The sequence below is a fragment of the Erythrolamprus reginae genome, chromosome 1 (assembly GCF_031021105.1).
Source record: "Erythrolamprus reginae isolate rEryReg1 chromosome 1, rEryReg1.hap1, whole genome shotgun sequence".
Classification (NCBI taxonomy): Eukaryota; Metazoa; Chordata; class Lepidosauria; order Squamata; family Dipsadidae; genus Erythrolamprus; species Erythrolamprus reginae.
The window spans coordinates 351,762,275-351,776,015 of NC_091950.1; the positions used below are offsets into that span (position 1 = coordinate 351,762,275).

The 13,741-nt window shown below is 41.0% G+C and overlaps 1 protein-coding gene and 1 long non-coding RNA gene across 7 annotated transcripts in view; one reads left to right on the forward strand and one right to left on the reverse strand.

Annotated features, from left to right (window-relative positions):
• The window catches only part of LOC139157473 (uncharacterized), a 50,802-nt gene extending 42,343 nt beyond the window's left edge, over positions 1 to 8,459 (reverse strand). Inside the window, exon 1 of one of the 2 annotated variants that reach the window (XR_011557495.1) lies at positions 8,154 to 8,459. This is a non-coding gene — a long non-coding RNA (uncharacterized lncRNA). Of the gene's footprint in view, positions 1 to 6,297; positions 6,371 to 8,153 lie in introns of those variants that run through there. The other variant, XR_011557494.1, reaches the window with a different exon arrangement.
• The window catches only part of DAAM2 (dishevelled associated activator of morphogenesis 2), a 267,666-nt gene that overhangs the window by 41,173 nt on the left and 212,752 nt on the right, over positions 1 to 13,741 (forward strand). For 2 of the 5 annotated variants that reach the window (XM_070734269.1, XM_070734272.1), the window contains exon 1: positions 8,166 to 8,720. The exons of 1 other annotated variant lie outside the window; for it this stretch is intronic. The gene's annotated coding sequence lies outside the window, so the exon portion shown is untranslated. Of the gene's footprint in view, positions 1 to 8,165; positions 8,721 to 8,818; positions 9,221 to 13,741 lie in introns of those variants that run through there. 2 more of the 5 variants (XM_070734273.1, XM_070734271.1) reach the window with 2 other exon arrangements.

Below are 13,741 nucleotides of genomic sequence, written 5' to 3' on the forward strand. Positions count from 1 at the left end.
CAGCAAAATTACTCCATGCCTAGTATTATTGGGTAGCCAGTAGTTCTGCCTTCGCCATTCCTTGTTGCGAAAGCAAAGTGATCAATTTTTTTGGATGTCTGTCATATGGCCAAGAATTTTAAATACAGAGGAATCCTTGTAAGCCAAGCCAAGCATTCTTTACGAAATTAACTGCCACAAACTAATTTAGATGTTTTCAGTATCTTGGGATGATAACTACTGGTATCTATATGACATGTATGATTCCAAAGCCAAAAAACAAAATGAGCTATGAATTGCAAACGAATGTGAGATGTGTAACCTCAGATGTGATTTCTCTCTCTCTCTCTCTCTCTCTCTCCCTTTCTCGGTACAGTACAGTATATATTATGGAGCTTTTGACTAACAAGAAAAAAACAATCTCTTTCCAGTTCCCAACTGGGCTGTTTTAAAAGAGAATGTTTCTCTTAAAAGTTTCCTACTTTGCTCTGTCCACAGAGCGCTGGCCCTATCATTAAGCAGGGTGAAACTGCCACCCCAAGCAGCTGAATCAGGATGTTATTAAAAGACAACAAATGGATACTAACTTCCTGTATTCATTTTACAGTCTTAGCCAGGAAAGGGAACATTTAAAAAAAAATGATCTGTTGGTGACCATAATGTGACTAGTCTTGATTTTGGTAAGGATAGGATTGTTTCCTCATTGCTTATTTGACCTTTATAGAAATAATTAAGTATTGTGTCTCATGATTCTTGACAAATGTATATTTTCTTTTATGTACACTTGAGAGCATATGCACCAAAGACAAATTCCCTGTGTGTCCAATCACACTTGGCCAATAAACAATTCTATTCTATTCAGAAGTCTTTTGCCTCATTTGATATTTTCAGCTTTCCTGGTAGCCAAGCTGAAGAGCAAATACAAGCATGCTAACATTTCCCCTGCTGTTATCCAGGATGGTTCTTTCCAATTTTCTTTTTACTTCAACTGCCAGCTCCTAAAATGAGGAGATTTGGGAATAATTTGTTAAACGAAAACAGATATGTTGGAAATGAATGAAAACTGATTGAGAAAGAGGAAGCTATCCTCAGCCAGAATTGGAAGTGGAATCCCTTGCTCCATCCAGATTTCAATAATAAGGAACATTCTGCTGTGTTGGTATTTTTATTCAATAATGTCGTGTGGTACTAGAAGAACTTGGAAAATGGAACATCCAGTGGTTTGTTTTTATAAAATTCCTATTGGTTTTAAGTAGAGAGCAACAGTCAATCAAAACTCATGATCAAGACAAGGGAAAGCTAATCACTCTACCAATATTTCTCATTTAGTCAGACTAACCATAGTTTTTCCCACTACTATGATGGCTAAAGTCTTCATGTGGAGTTAGAGAGTTCAGCCTGACACAACACAAGGGGGGATGGGAGGGGTATTGAGTAGTCAGAGGGGAAAGTTACTAGACACAACCAAAGATTCCTTTCTCCAAGCCAAGGCCACTGTTTGTTCTGCCTCAACTGAAGAAAAAGAGGAATTTGATAAGCCCCTGCACACCGACTGGCTCTCGTGATGACCTTGTGGGTGTGGGGGATGTAAGATGAACCTTAACCTAGGTGGGATTCTGGGAAGTATTCTGAATCGGAATGACAATGGCATAATCCACATGGTTCTGTTAGTAAATCGAGCTCTGATTGACAGAATTGGACTGGGACTTGGTTTATTTCTCAGGTGCTATTTGTTGTTGTTTTTTAATTTAATTTTAATAATAAACAAACATACAGACACACACACACATAAAACACAAAATGAATTTGCTTAATACTTTACAATTGTTTCCATTGATTAATTCTTTTCCTTAAACGTTAGTTCAATTCTTTTTTCTTTTCTATCCAGCTATATAATTTCCCCAAAACTGTAGTCTTTATTTTGTTTATTCTGTAATTCATAAGTTAATTTGGTTAATTTAGCACAATCTAGCATTTTCCTAATCACAATTTCTTCATTTGGTATACAGTATTTTCCTTTTTCCAAGTTTGTGCAAACAACAACCTTGCTGATGTTAATATATGTGTTATCAAGTAGTAGTCTTCCTTACTATTCTGTCCTCTAATTATTCCCAAAAGATACATTTCTGGTTTCATTTCCAATTGATAATTTAACATTTCTTTCAACCAGTTTTGACTCCTAGACCAACTTTTTTCTGCTTCCGGACTGCTTTCAGGTGCTATTTGGAACATTGGCATTTGGGGTTTAAATGGGATTCAGATTCATGAAATTCCCTGGGTGTCCTGGGCAAATCATAATTTAATGTTATTCTGACTTAAGGTAAAAAGTCCTCTTGAGAACCTATTGCTGTATTCAATAATGTGAAGGAGCCAAATGTTCATATGTGTTCAAGCCTAGGCATTAAATGAAATTTTTCATTAACTGGGGAAAATTTCCTCAGAAATAATAGTCAGGCCCACAAATATTTTAAACATTTTATGAAATAATTAAGACTTTAAGCAAACAAGATTGAGGGATGAAATTTATCCCATAAAAATTGCCAGACAAAAATTACAGCATATTAATATGTCAGTGCTTTCCTCTCTCTACACATCAGCCTTATTTCACTGCAATAGTGTGAAAATTCTAACCTTAAACCCTTCCCAGTCTTTCATTAGATTGTTACGGCTAATATTTTCCAAAGAGGGCTTGGTTGTTTTGGGCCTCAATTGATTTTTAACCTTTGGCACCAGCCTCCTTGAATATTATTATTTTTAATGATTTTACACACACACATTTCTCTGCCAGTCCAGCCCTTTTTTAGCTTTGTGTCCCAATAACTTTTATATCTCCAGTAATGGGCAGCCAAAATTTTTATTGCCACACTATGAGTGCGGTTAATTAATGGGTGTGGCTTAATGGTCATGACTGGGTAGGAGTGGCTTGCCAGCCATGTGACCAGGTGGGAGTGGCTTGAACAATCATCATCATTCAAGTGAACTGTTAAGTCCTCGACTTACAATCTTACCAGTGTCGCTCGCTGGGGTGAAAATTTGCTTTGCGTTTCCCACGCTCTCCTGCCTGGGTCACACACACCCCCGCCGCCTCAAACTGGGTAGCTAGGCGAACAGGTGCTGGCAAAAGCATAAATGCTGCCAGTGCTGCTTCCACCCACGCCGTCTGCTTGCACCTCAGGTGGGAGGTGGCCATGTGAGGCTGGAGGGGAGCTGGGCAGGAGAGAAGGAAGCTCTTCTGAGGCCAGAAAGGAGGAAAGAGGAAAAAAGCAAGGAGTGCAGATGCAGCAGCAGAGAAAAAAAGGAGAGCTGAGCCGAGAGCAGTAATCCAGGAAGTGACAGCCACCAATCAGCTGGAGTTGCGCACACATTTTCATTTCCGCTGGTGGAACTGTGTTCCACCCCATCCTGCCTGCTGTCCACCCCTGCGTCTATCTCTCTCACATCAGAGGTGAGTTCCTCATAGTTTGGACTGGTTCGCCTGAACTGGTATTGACTCACTGGTGATATTATATGATGTCATGGAACTAATTTGGTCAGTGCCAGTCTGTGAGCACTGCCATCTTTTTTTTTTAATGGGTTTTTTAAAATTAAATTTATTTTTTCTTTTGAACATGCACAGAAGCCAAGTTTCTGGCACTGTGCATGCATCACCATCTTGTTTTCAGCTTTTGGGGGAGTTTAAAAATTTTATTTTGGCATTGTGCAAGTGTGTGAAGCATGTGCGCCCACAAGGCACAATCACATGGTGTAGGAGGAGGCAAGCTGGCAAGCAAGGTAAGTTCGAACCGACTCCTGTCTCACATCCATACAAAAACACTCTGGAGGACAGTGATTTGCTTTTTGGAGACTAAGAGTGAGCTCAGGAAGAGACTTAGGAGATTAATGTAAAACAAGATCAGAAGTCAAATAGCTTCTATTAAATTGGGTTGGCTATAATTCTGAAATCAGGTTTCCTTGAGTTTAGCAAACTCAAGGTCTCCCCTGTTTTATCTCTGAGCACAGATAAAGATGTAACTCTATTGGGTCAGATGTAAGAGATATTTACAAATTCTAACAACAAAGCTGGGCACTGCTTATTGTCTATTCCCAATCTATATGCGCTTGTTTAACCTCTTTGTCAGAGGGAACAAGCAGCCTGGCACAGAAACTCTATACACAATTGGTACCTTTGTCCTTAGTTTAACAATTCTCAGATTCCTTTGTTTTGACAACTGATCTAAGAAATGATTTAGATTAGCCAACGCTGATACAAAGGCAGAGCACAATGCAGAAAACAATTTCCTTTTATGGCATAATCTCAATTTTAGAAAATGCTTTCCTGTTACATTTTTTTAAACTCATCTTCTTATAATTAGAGACATGACTCTCCACTTAGATATTTGTACGTTCATTTCGGTCTCAGAGTAGCTTCTGAATACTTCTCTTTCTGAATCATAAAATTTGATTTGCAAAGGAATTATTCAAACATTTTTGAAGCTCAGAATTTATGGGCTTTAGCCATAGTATACATAATTAGAGACTGGTCTATCTTTGCATACATAGTATAATGGCAAGAAGCTTTATTTCTGTTAATTAATCTTACATACTTTTCAAGGGTGGCTAATGAATGTCCGTTCAGATGTTGATAAACTGTCACTTCCATTATCTCTCATCATTGGTCATGTGGCAAGGGCTGATGGGATGCTCATATTTTTCTCATGTCTCATCCTTCAAATGCATCTATAAGTACTTCATTCTATGCACTGGGAAGTTGCAGAGGTTCTAGGAACACTTAAAACTAATTGCAAATATTTTTTAAACCAGGTTTATTATGGTTTTCTTAAGCATCTGTAGTTAGTTATCTGGAAGAGAACTAAGTAACAACACTGTTCTCTCCTTGTCCGCACTAGTTTTGGTGGAACGGTGGTGGTTGTGGACACTCTGTATGTGTAGAGGTTTGGATTGTAATTCTTATTTCTTTTGATTAATATTGTGTAAATAGAGTTGGGAACACGAACTGGAATACAAATAGGAAATGATGGTCTATAACAATGGTTCTCAATCTTTCTAATGCCGCGACCCCTTAATACAGTTCCTCATGTTGTGGTGACTCCTCATTCCAGCTACAGTGCTATCTCTATTTAAGGACTTAATTTGTTGTGTGACCAGGTTCTTAAGTAGAAAAGTTTGTAAGTAGAAGTAATTTTTCCCACAGGAATCAATGTAAAAGCAAATTATGTGTGCAAACCCATTAGGAAAGAAATAAAACCTCGGAATTTGGGTGGGAGGAGGAGGAGGAAGGAGGACAGTCGCTGCCAAAGGAAGAAGGTGAGGTAAGGGGAATCAAAAAAATCCAAAACTTTAAGGCTTAAAAAAAAAGAGGGACTCTGAGGTGGTGCCTCAGAGGCATGTGCCTCCCATACACCTGGTGCGAGGCTGCCTCCCATACACTGCGCTAGAGAGAGAAACCCAGGCGGGTGAGAGTGGTGAACCTCCCACTCCTTTGACCGAAAGGCAGCTGTTGCTGCCTGCTTCCTCTTCCATACCATGCTGAAGGGCTCCCCTCTTCTTTCGCTCGCTCGCTCGCTTTCCTTCACTGTGATGACTCCTTGGTTTGGCTGAAGTCAAGATGATTTGGCCAGGGCAAAGCGCCCCCTTTTGCCTTTCCAAGCGCAGACACTTCGGGAGGCAACCTCACGCCAGGTGTGTGGGAGGCAGCACGAGGAAGTCACTACAGTGAAGTGGTTTATTCCCTCTCCAAGCACCCAGAGAAAGGAAAATGCTCCATTCGCTCTGGACTGCCAAAGCCTCCTTAAGCGCCACTGAAAGGCTCCTCTGGCAGCCCAGAAAAGCCTGAGATGGCCGGGATTAAAAGGGGAATGGCAGGAAAGTGGCTGGGCCTTTGTGCCGCTCTCAAATTTCCTGGGAAATTTTTCCAGTCTTGGGTTCTTAAGTAGAAAATGGATCTTAAGAAGAGGCAAAAAAAATCTTGAACATCCGGTTCTTATCTAGAAAAATTCTTAAGTAGAGGCGTTCTTAAGTAGATGTGCCACTGTATATTGTTCTAAAGACCATATTATAAAATAAAGAATAGAATAGTTTGAAACCTCTCCACGGACTTCCGTGGGTTTGGGGATGATTAGTTTTTATCTGCTAGAAAGAGAATGGGATCCAACAGTGCTGTCATGTTGATTCTTATTATTGTTTCTCTCGCTTTTAAATTGTATTGTAGATAAGAATGTCATTAAAAATCTGCACTGGTTTTAAATATATAATTTTTTTAGGGAGATTCTTAATTATTGTTTTTTACAAGACAAGAGCATTAAAATGCCTATGACTTACTTTGGGATTTCTGGAAACATTGGATAAATGTTCTAGCTTCCAGATACCCAAACTGGTGACTGTTTTAGGTCTGAAAAAAATGGTAAGCCATTATTAGTTGGCTGTAGCATATTGTGGGGAATGAAATGACAGCTGACGCTTATGAACCAAGCTTTATGAAGTAAGCTTATTAGTCTAGGGTGTCTGGCAAACATGGCCATTATTACTTACCCAATCTAATATTTATTCTGCATTCACACATTGTATGAGTTATAATGTATTTTACTCAGTTTTATCTCAGCATGTTGACTAAATACAGAAGTATAGTTTGTAAACTATGATTTGTAGCTTAATATAAAGAATTACAGGTAATTTATTCAATATACCTATCATCCATCCATCCATCCATCCATCCATCCATCCATCCATCCATCCATCCATCAATCATCTTGGTTGAACATAACACCAGTGATGCATGAACCAGATCTGACACCAGCATTTCATATTGGTGTTTCAAAATAAAGGTCTCAGGCCTGTTTTCAAAGGGCCCATTTAAATCAAAATTCAGTGACTTTCCACAATCTAGGCCACCGCATCAAGCCTGTAGCAATAAGTTCTTTGGAAACCAAGCACAAAGCCCCATGGAGTCAGGTAGTTGTCCATACAGTGCAGTGGCAGCTGGAAAAAGTTGCTCCACACAGTCTCCCACTACCAATAAAGGAGAGTACTCGTAGCTCAGAATTGAAATGGGGGCTCTTTGATGCTCTCTTGAGTTTTCTTGTTTGCTTGCAGATGTTTCATTACTCTAACTAGGTAACATCATCAGCACTAGTAAGGAGTGGGATTTGCTCTCAGTTTATATTTTGACCTCTTACCTATCTGTGTGGGTGGGGGCAGTCTTAGGGATTGTTAGTTGGACTGTTTACTAATGGATCTATGGTGGTCTCCCTTGAAAGAGATCTTAACCTTAGCTCAGACACTATACTTTTCCGCCCCCCCTCCCAAAAAAAAAATATTAGAGGGAACACTGGGTACCGGTAGCAAAATTTTGATTTTTTTTTCTTTTATTCCCTTCTGGGCTCTGGGTATGTTTTTCCTATCACAGTAAATGAGGTTGAATGTGTATAATTTTAGAAGAGCTGTGCCTGCGTGTGTGTACATAAACTTTATATAGTAGATCAGTGTTTCCCAATCTTGGCAACTTGAAGATATTTGGATTCAACTCCCAGAATTCCCCTGCCATCAAATGCTGGCTGGGGAATTCTGGGAGTTGAAGTCCAGATATCTTCAAATTGCCAAGGTTGGGAAACACTGTGGTAGATAATCAGGAGTGGCTACTGCACGGACAGGGGGGAACACAGTGGGTAGCGAAAATGGAGCTCCACCCCAGAACACCCAATTGTTGTACGCTGCTCTTAGTCACCTTTATATATATATATATATATATATATATATATATATAGATAGATAGATAGATAGATAGATAGATAGATAGATAGATAGATAGATAGATAAATTTGCACTGAAATGTTGAAACAGACTAAATAAATAAATAAATAAGCAAATAAGTAAATAAATAAATAAACAAATAAACAAACAAATAAATAAATAAATTTACAGTGAAATGTTGAAAACAAAATGCATAAGCCACACCCACAGTGTGGTAGTAAAAATTTTGGTAGCCCATCACTGATCCTCAAATAAGTCTAAAAGCTAATGGTATTGCTAAAAAAAACCATAAATGTCACCGCCGCTGCAGGATACAGCATTTGACAGTGTGTGTGTGTGTGTGTGGGGGGGGGTGTGCTTAAGCGGGCAGCGACCCAAACCAGCAGCAACCCCCCCCCAAAAACCCAAGGTCGAGCTCCTCGTGTTACCTGTGGTGGCGTGGAGTTGGGCGGGGGCTGCGGACTCGGGATCCACCCAGCGCGTTTTCATTCATCACAAGAGCGTCGAGGCTCTTAAAAAAACAAACACCAAACCAAACATCACCCCAATTCGGCAGCTTTTATCTCAGCGACCCAAAGCGCTGCCTTTTTTCTCTACCTCCGGCTGGAACTGGGGCCGGTCCCTTTAAGAGAAGGGGTAGCACAGTAGCGGCGAAGGCGAGCCCCGCCGCTCTCGGGGCTTTGTAAACCGGCCGCTGGCTGCGGAGGGGGAAAAAAACCCCACTCACGGCTTCGGTCTTCGAAAGGCGCGTCCACGCCGCCTGTCCACCCTCCACCCAGAGTTTGCCCGCCGGTGCGAAATCCCGCGGGGAGGGTGGGGAGGTTTTTGCGGAGGGCGTGGAAACCCGCTGACATGGAATGGCAGGTCGGGAGTCCTTAGCCGGACTCAGGCGGAGAGAAGCCAAGCCGGCCAGAAGCGAGAGAGAGAAATAATAACCTTCCACCAGTCGACCGTCCCTGCCCCCATCCCGGCACCTCCTGCACTGGGGGAGCTTGGTAAGTTTAAGGCGAACCAATGTCTCCGTTGGGCCTTTTTTTTTTGGAGGGCGGGGGGTCGTCAAAATTCTTTCGGCGTCTCCTAATGCGGGACAGCTGACCAAACGGGGAACCGCAACGAGAAGGAAGCCCGCGTTGAGGCGGCTTTACTCCTTCGGGGAGGGGGAAAAAACACCCCTCGCCGCGTTAACTCTTTGCAGCGGAGGGAGAAATATATATATTTCTCTCTCTCTCTCTCTCTCTATATATATATATATAGAGAGAGAGCCGAGAGCGAAGAAGGGGGCCGGTGCGGGGGGAGGGACGACAACAACCCAGCGACGAGCTCTCACTCGGGAAGGGCGAGAACGATTTGGGTGTGCATTGCGGGCGGACAGTTCAAGGGGATTGACGCCCGGAGAATTGCTTTAGATGGGAACGCGCAAATTTCGGCCGCCGCGACTCCAAAGACGCCCGGTGAGGAGCCCGCGAGGACTCCAAAGACAATCGCTCGCTGCCCGGTGAGGTACCATAAACCGGTCGCGGGATTGCAAGGCTAAAAATAACCTCTCCCTCGACCGCTTCGTTTGCCTGCCTTTTAAAATGCCGCGGTTGTGCTTCGGGTTGTAATTGGGTGGCGTGGGGAGGGGAATTGAACTGAACTGAACTGAAACCTTGCGAAATAAAAAAGGACGCGTTAAAAATACGCCAAGTCGAGGTTTCTCAATCCGTTTCGTCGCCGGTGATTTGGAATCGGCTGCTGAGCCGAACTCGGCTGGAACGACTCTTGCAGTTCCTACGAGGGTACGGCAGGGGGCGTCGCTGCGACGTTGGGGGATGATTGGGTGTAAAACAACAACAACAACAAACAAGGGCGACCGGGTAGGACTTGGCATGTTGAATAATTCAATTGCGTCGAATCGGTAATAGAGAAAGTTGTCAGGACTGATAAAAACGTGTGAGGAAACGCTAATTGCTCTGTCGAACTTGAAGGAACTCTTTTTTTTTCCTGTACAAGAATTATTTCACAATGTTACTGGAAGATCATTAAAAAATTTTTTTAACAAAGTTGGAAGGGACATTGCAGGTAATCTAGTCCAGGGATAGGTGAAAATTGGCTCTTCTATGACATGTGGACTTCAGCTTCCAGAATTCCTCAGCATGATTGGCTCAGGAATTCTGGGAGCTGAAGTCCACAAGAAGTCATAGAGCAGCCAACTTTGCCTACCCCTGGTCTAGTCCAACTCCCTGCCCAAGCAGGAGACCCTACATCTGCCTCTACCTAGGATTGAACTCACAACCACCTGATTGTTAGGCAAGAGATGGTGAGGCAAGAGCCACATTGGCACAGTGCTTAGAGTGCAGTACTGCAAGCTACCAGCAGTTTGGGAGTTGGAGTCTCAGTAGGCTTAAGGTTCCATCCTTCCAAGGTCAGTAAAATGAGGAGCCAGATTGTTGGGGAAAATATATGCTGACTCTGTAAACTGCTTTGAGAGTGCTGTAAAGCACTGTGAAGCAGTATATAAGTCTAAATGTTATTGCTATTGCTATATGGAATATCATTCCATAGATCAGTGGTTCTCAGACTTGGCAGCTTTAAGTCTCGTGGACTTCAACTCCCAGAATTCTCCAGCCAGCACAACATAGCATAGCTGGCTGGAGAATTCTGGGAATTGAAGTCCACAAAACGTAAAGTTGCCAAGTTTGGGAACCACTGCCATAGATAATAATACTCTGTCTTTGCATGTTGATTTGGAAACGTTTTGATTTGGAATCCTTCCCAAACTTTTAAAAGGTGTGCTTAGTTGCTAATCAGATCAAGTTTGGGAATGTTCCAGACTAGGCTGGGATAGCAGGTCTGTTTGGTAAAAGGACTGTACCCAGAGGAGGAGGAGGACACATGGTTAATCTTTTATTGAAAGCAACTGAAATTGAATTCTTTAAGAGTGAGCAAAATTTATACATTGGATTGAAGATTAAGTAGCAGGATGCCCCAAGACCAACAATGATATATTTCTTCTCCCAGTTTTGGTGTGGTCCTTGGGGATATTAATATCCAGCTTGAAGACTTCAGTGAATGGCAATGTCTTTTCATATTCTTCATCATCTAAATGAAGGGTTCCTTGATGGTCTCTGAGCTTGCTTGCTTGTTTTCTTCATCAGTGACTGATGATGACGACATCTAATTAGGGTAATGAAACTTCTGCAAAAAAACAAGCAAGCTCCAAGAGGAAATGAAGGACCCCTCATTTCAATCCAGAGCTACAAATATTCTCCTTTATTAGTATCATCATATAAATGTCCATAATCATATTGCAGGGTTGAGTGATCCTCTTCAGAAATGCCAACCTTCGTGTTGTCTTGTCGGAATACTAATCTTCCTTCCTTCCTTCCTTCCTTCCTTCCTTCCTTCCTTCCTTCCTTCCTTCCTTCGTCCCTCCCTCCCTTCCTTCCTTCCTTCCCTCCCCCCTCCCTCCCTCCTTCCTTCCTTCCTTCCTATTTTCTGCCTCTACAGTTGATTTTCCATTCTGTGGATACTTAATGTATCTCCAACCTGTTCTGTCTCTTACCTATTGAATTACTATTTCTTTTTTTTGCATTTTCTTGTATCTTAAAAAAATCAAATCTAATAATCTGATCATTAAATCTATTATCCTTCTCCACTGGGAATGGGCCAGAATGCCTTGCTTTGGGGCATAGAAAGGTGACAGGCTGGTATGTAGGACTTTTGGGAAAAGTCCTGCCTGAGACCAGAAAATACTGATGCCTGTCACTCTCCATATAGACAATGGAGGCTGACTTGGCAACAGCAGAGCTTCCTGTATGTAGATGGTGCAAGATGGGTGGCTTGAAAGTGACATTTGGAAAATGAATTTTCTCCACTTGATTCCCAGGACTTTTAATTGGCCTATGGTTTGTTAGACCTACTGAAGGATTTTTTTTTGGCTTCTCCGCATGAAAAGAAATAGCATGGCATACGAATCCCAGCGACCGATTAGGTCCCACAGAGTGGGCCTTCTCCCGGCCCCGTCAACTAAACAATGTCGGTTGGCGGGCTCCAGGGGAAGAGCCTTCTCTGTGGCGGCCCCGACTCTCTGGAACCAGCTCCCCTCAGAGATTAGAACTGCCCCCACCCTCCTTGCCTTTCGTAAACTCCTTAAAACCCACCTTTGTCGTCAGGCATGGGGGAACTGAGATATCTCCCCCGGGCCTATACAATTTATGTATGGTATGCTTGTATGTATGTCTGCTTAAGAATGGGGTTTTTAAAAATATTTTAAATTGTAAGTTATTAGATTTGTCATGAACTGTTTTTATTGTGTTGTGAGCTGCCCCGAGTCTGTGGAAAGGGGCGGCATACAAACAAACAAACAAACAAACAAATAAATATCAAGAACAAGTTTGTGTCTCTCGAGAAATGATTCATTGAGTCTCATCTGGCCCCTTTGTTTAGTATTAAGTCTTGAATCTCTATGGTACAGTTTTTGAGTGGGGTTAACTTCTTAATAGGAAAGTTGCACTGGTCGATTTGTAAATACAAAGAACATCCTTTCCTGCTGAGCTGTGGTTTTCTTTCCCAGAGCTGAGTGTGAGATATGGCCAAGAACAGAATATAAAAGTTGAGGTTTCTTGCTTCCCCCCACCCCCACCCTGAAATTGGTAACAATTTTTTGCCATCCCTGTTTCATTTCAGGTCCATGAATCAGGCATGCTTTACTGCAAATACAGCTAGGTTTAGTGCTAGTAGAAAAGTGTGGTTCACACAGCAGATGATTTAATACCAGAGCCTGATTTTGTGTGTGTAGAAATTCAGATTTTGAGATTTCTAGGGCAAATCCAGGACTGGCATTAGCTGAAAATGCAGAGTAATGTTTCTAAAGCTCTGTAACTGTAACATTCTGAGGTTAGGAGATCACTCACTCACTTACTCTTCTCAGTGCAGACAATAAATCTTGGAAAAGCTACTGAAAACATGTCATGAGATTTGCTCATTCAGGTCTTTGGCATTTACAATTCATTGAAGATTTTTAAAGTTTGCTGTTACCGCACATCATACCAGAAGGTTATCTTTACACACAGCTGGCAAGTGATATACAGTATATATTTTCAGACCCATTTACACTTTTTAGGGCTTAGTGAAATCCAGCATTTTATTTCTGCTGATAAAATCCCCTTTCATAGGATAACTGGTTCCCCCTTCCTCTTTTTCTTAGTTCCTTAGTGCTTACTTAGATTCTACTCATAAAGCATAGAGGGACCCACTGGAGCAGCTTTCTGGGGGATGATTGAAGATTGCATTGGGGAGTGGGGGAATGAAATATTCCTTTGTGCCTCTAGACTGCAGCTCATGCAGCCTTGAATTTGGCCTTTTGTAGGTGCACACACTGAGATTTTTTTCCTTTTCTCCAAGCTAGTCCCCCAATTCCATTTTCAGTGTTAGACAAAATTGACAACAAAGTTGAGAGATTCTTAAAGAGGTACAGTATTGTGGAATATGGCCAATTAAGGTCTAGAGCAGTGATTTTCAACCTTTTTTGAGCTGCGGCACATTTTTTACATTTACAAAATCCTGGGGCACACCACCAACCAAAATGACATAAATAAATAAATAAATAAATAAATGAATAAATAAAATAATAAATAAAATAAATAAAATAAATAAAATAAATAAAATAAATAAAATAAATAAAATAAATAAAATAAATAAAATAAATAAAATAAATAAAATAAATAAAATAAATAAAATAAATAAAATAAATAAAATAAATAAAATAAATAAAATAAATAAAATAAATAAAATAAATAAAATAAAATAAATAAAATAAATAAAATAAATAAACAAAATAAATTAAATAAAATAAATAAATAAAATAAATAAAATAAATAACCCCCTCATATTTACAATCCCATGTAACATCTCCTTATAAATACAGTCAATCATCAATCATCCCTCCTCAAATTTATACCACTGTCTCATTTCTGGGTACTTCTCCTGTCTTTCCCCCTTTTCTCTCTCATGTTCCTCATTTCTCTCTCTTCCT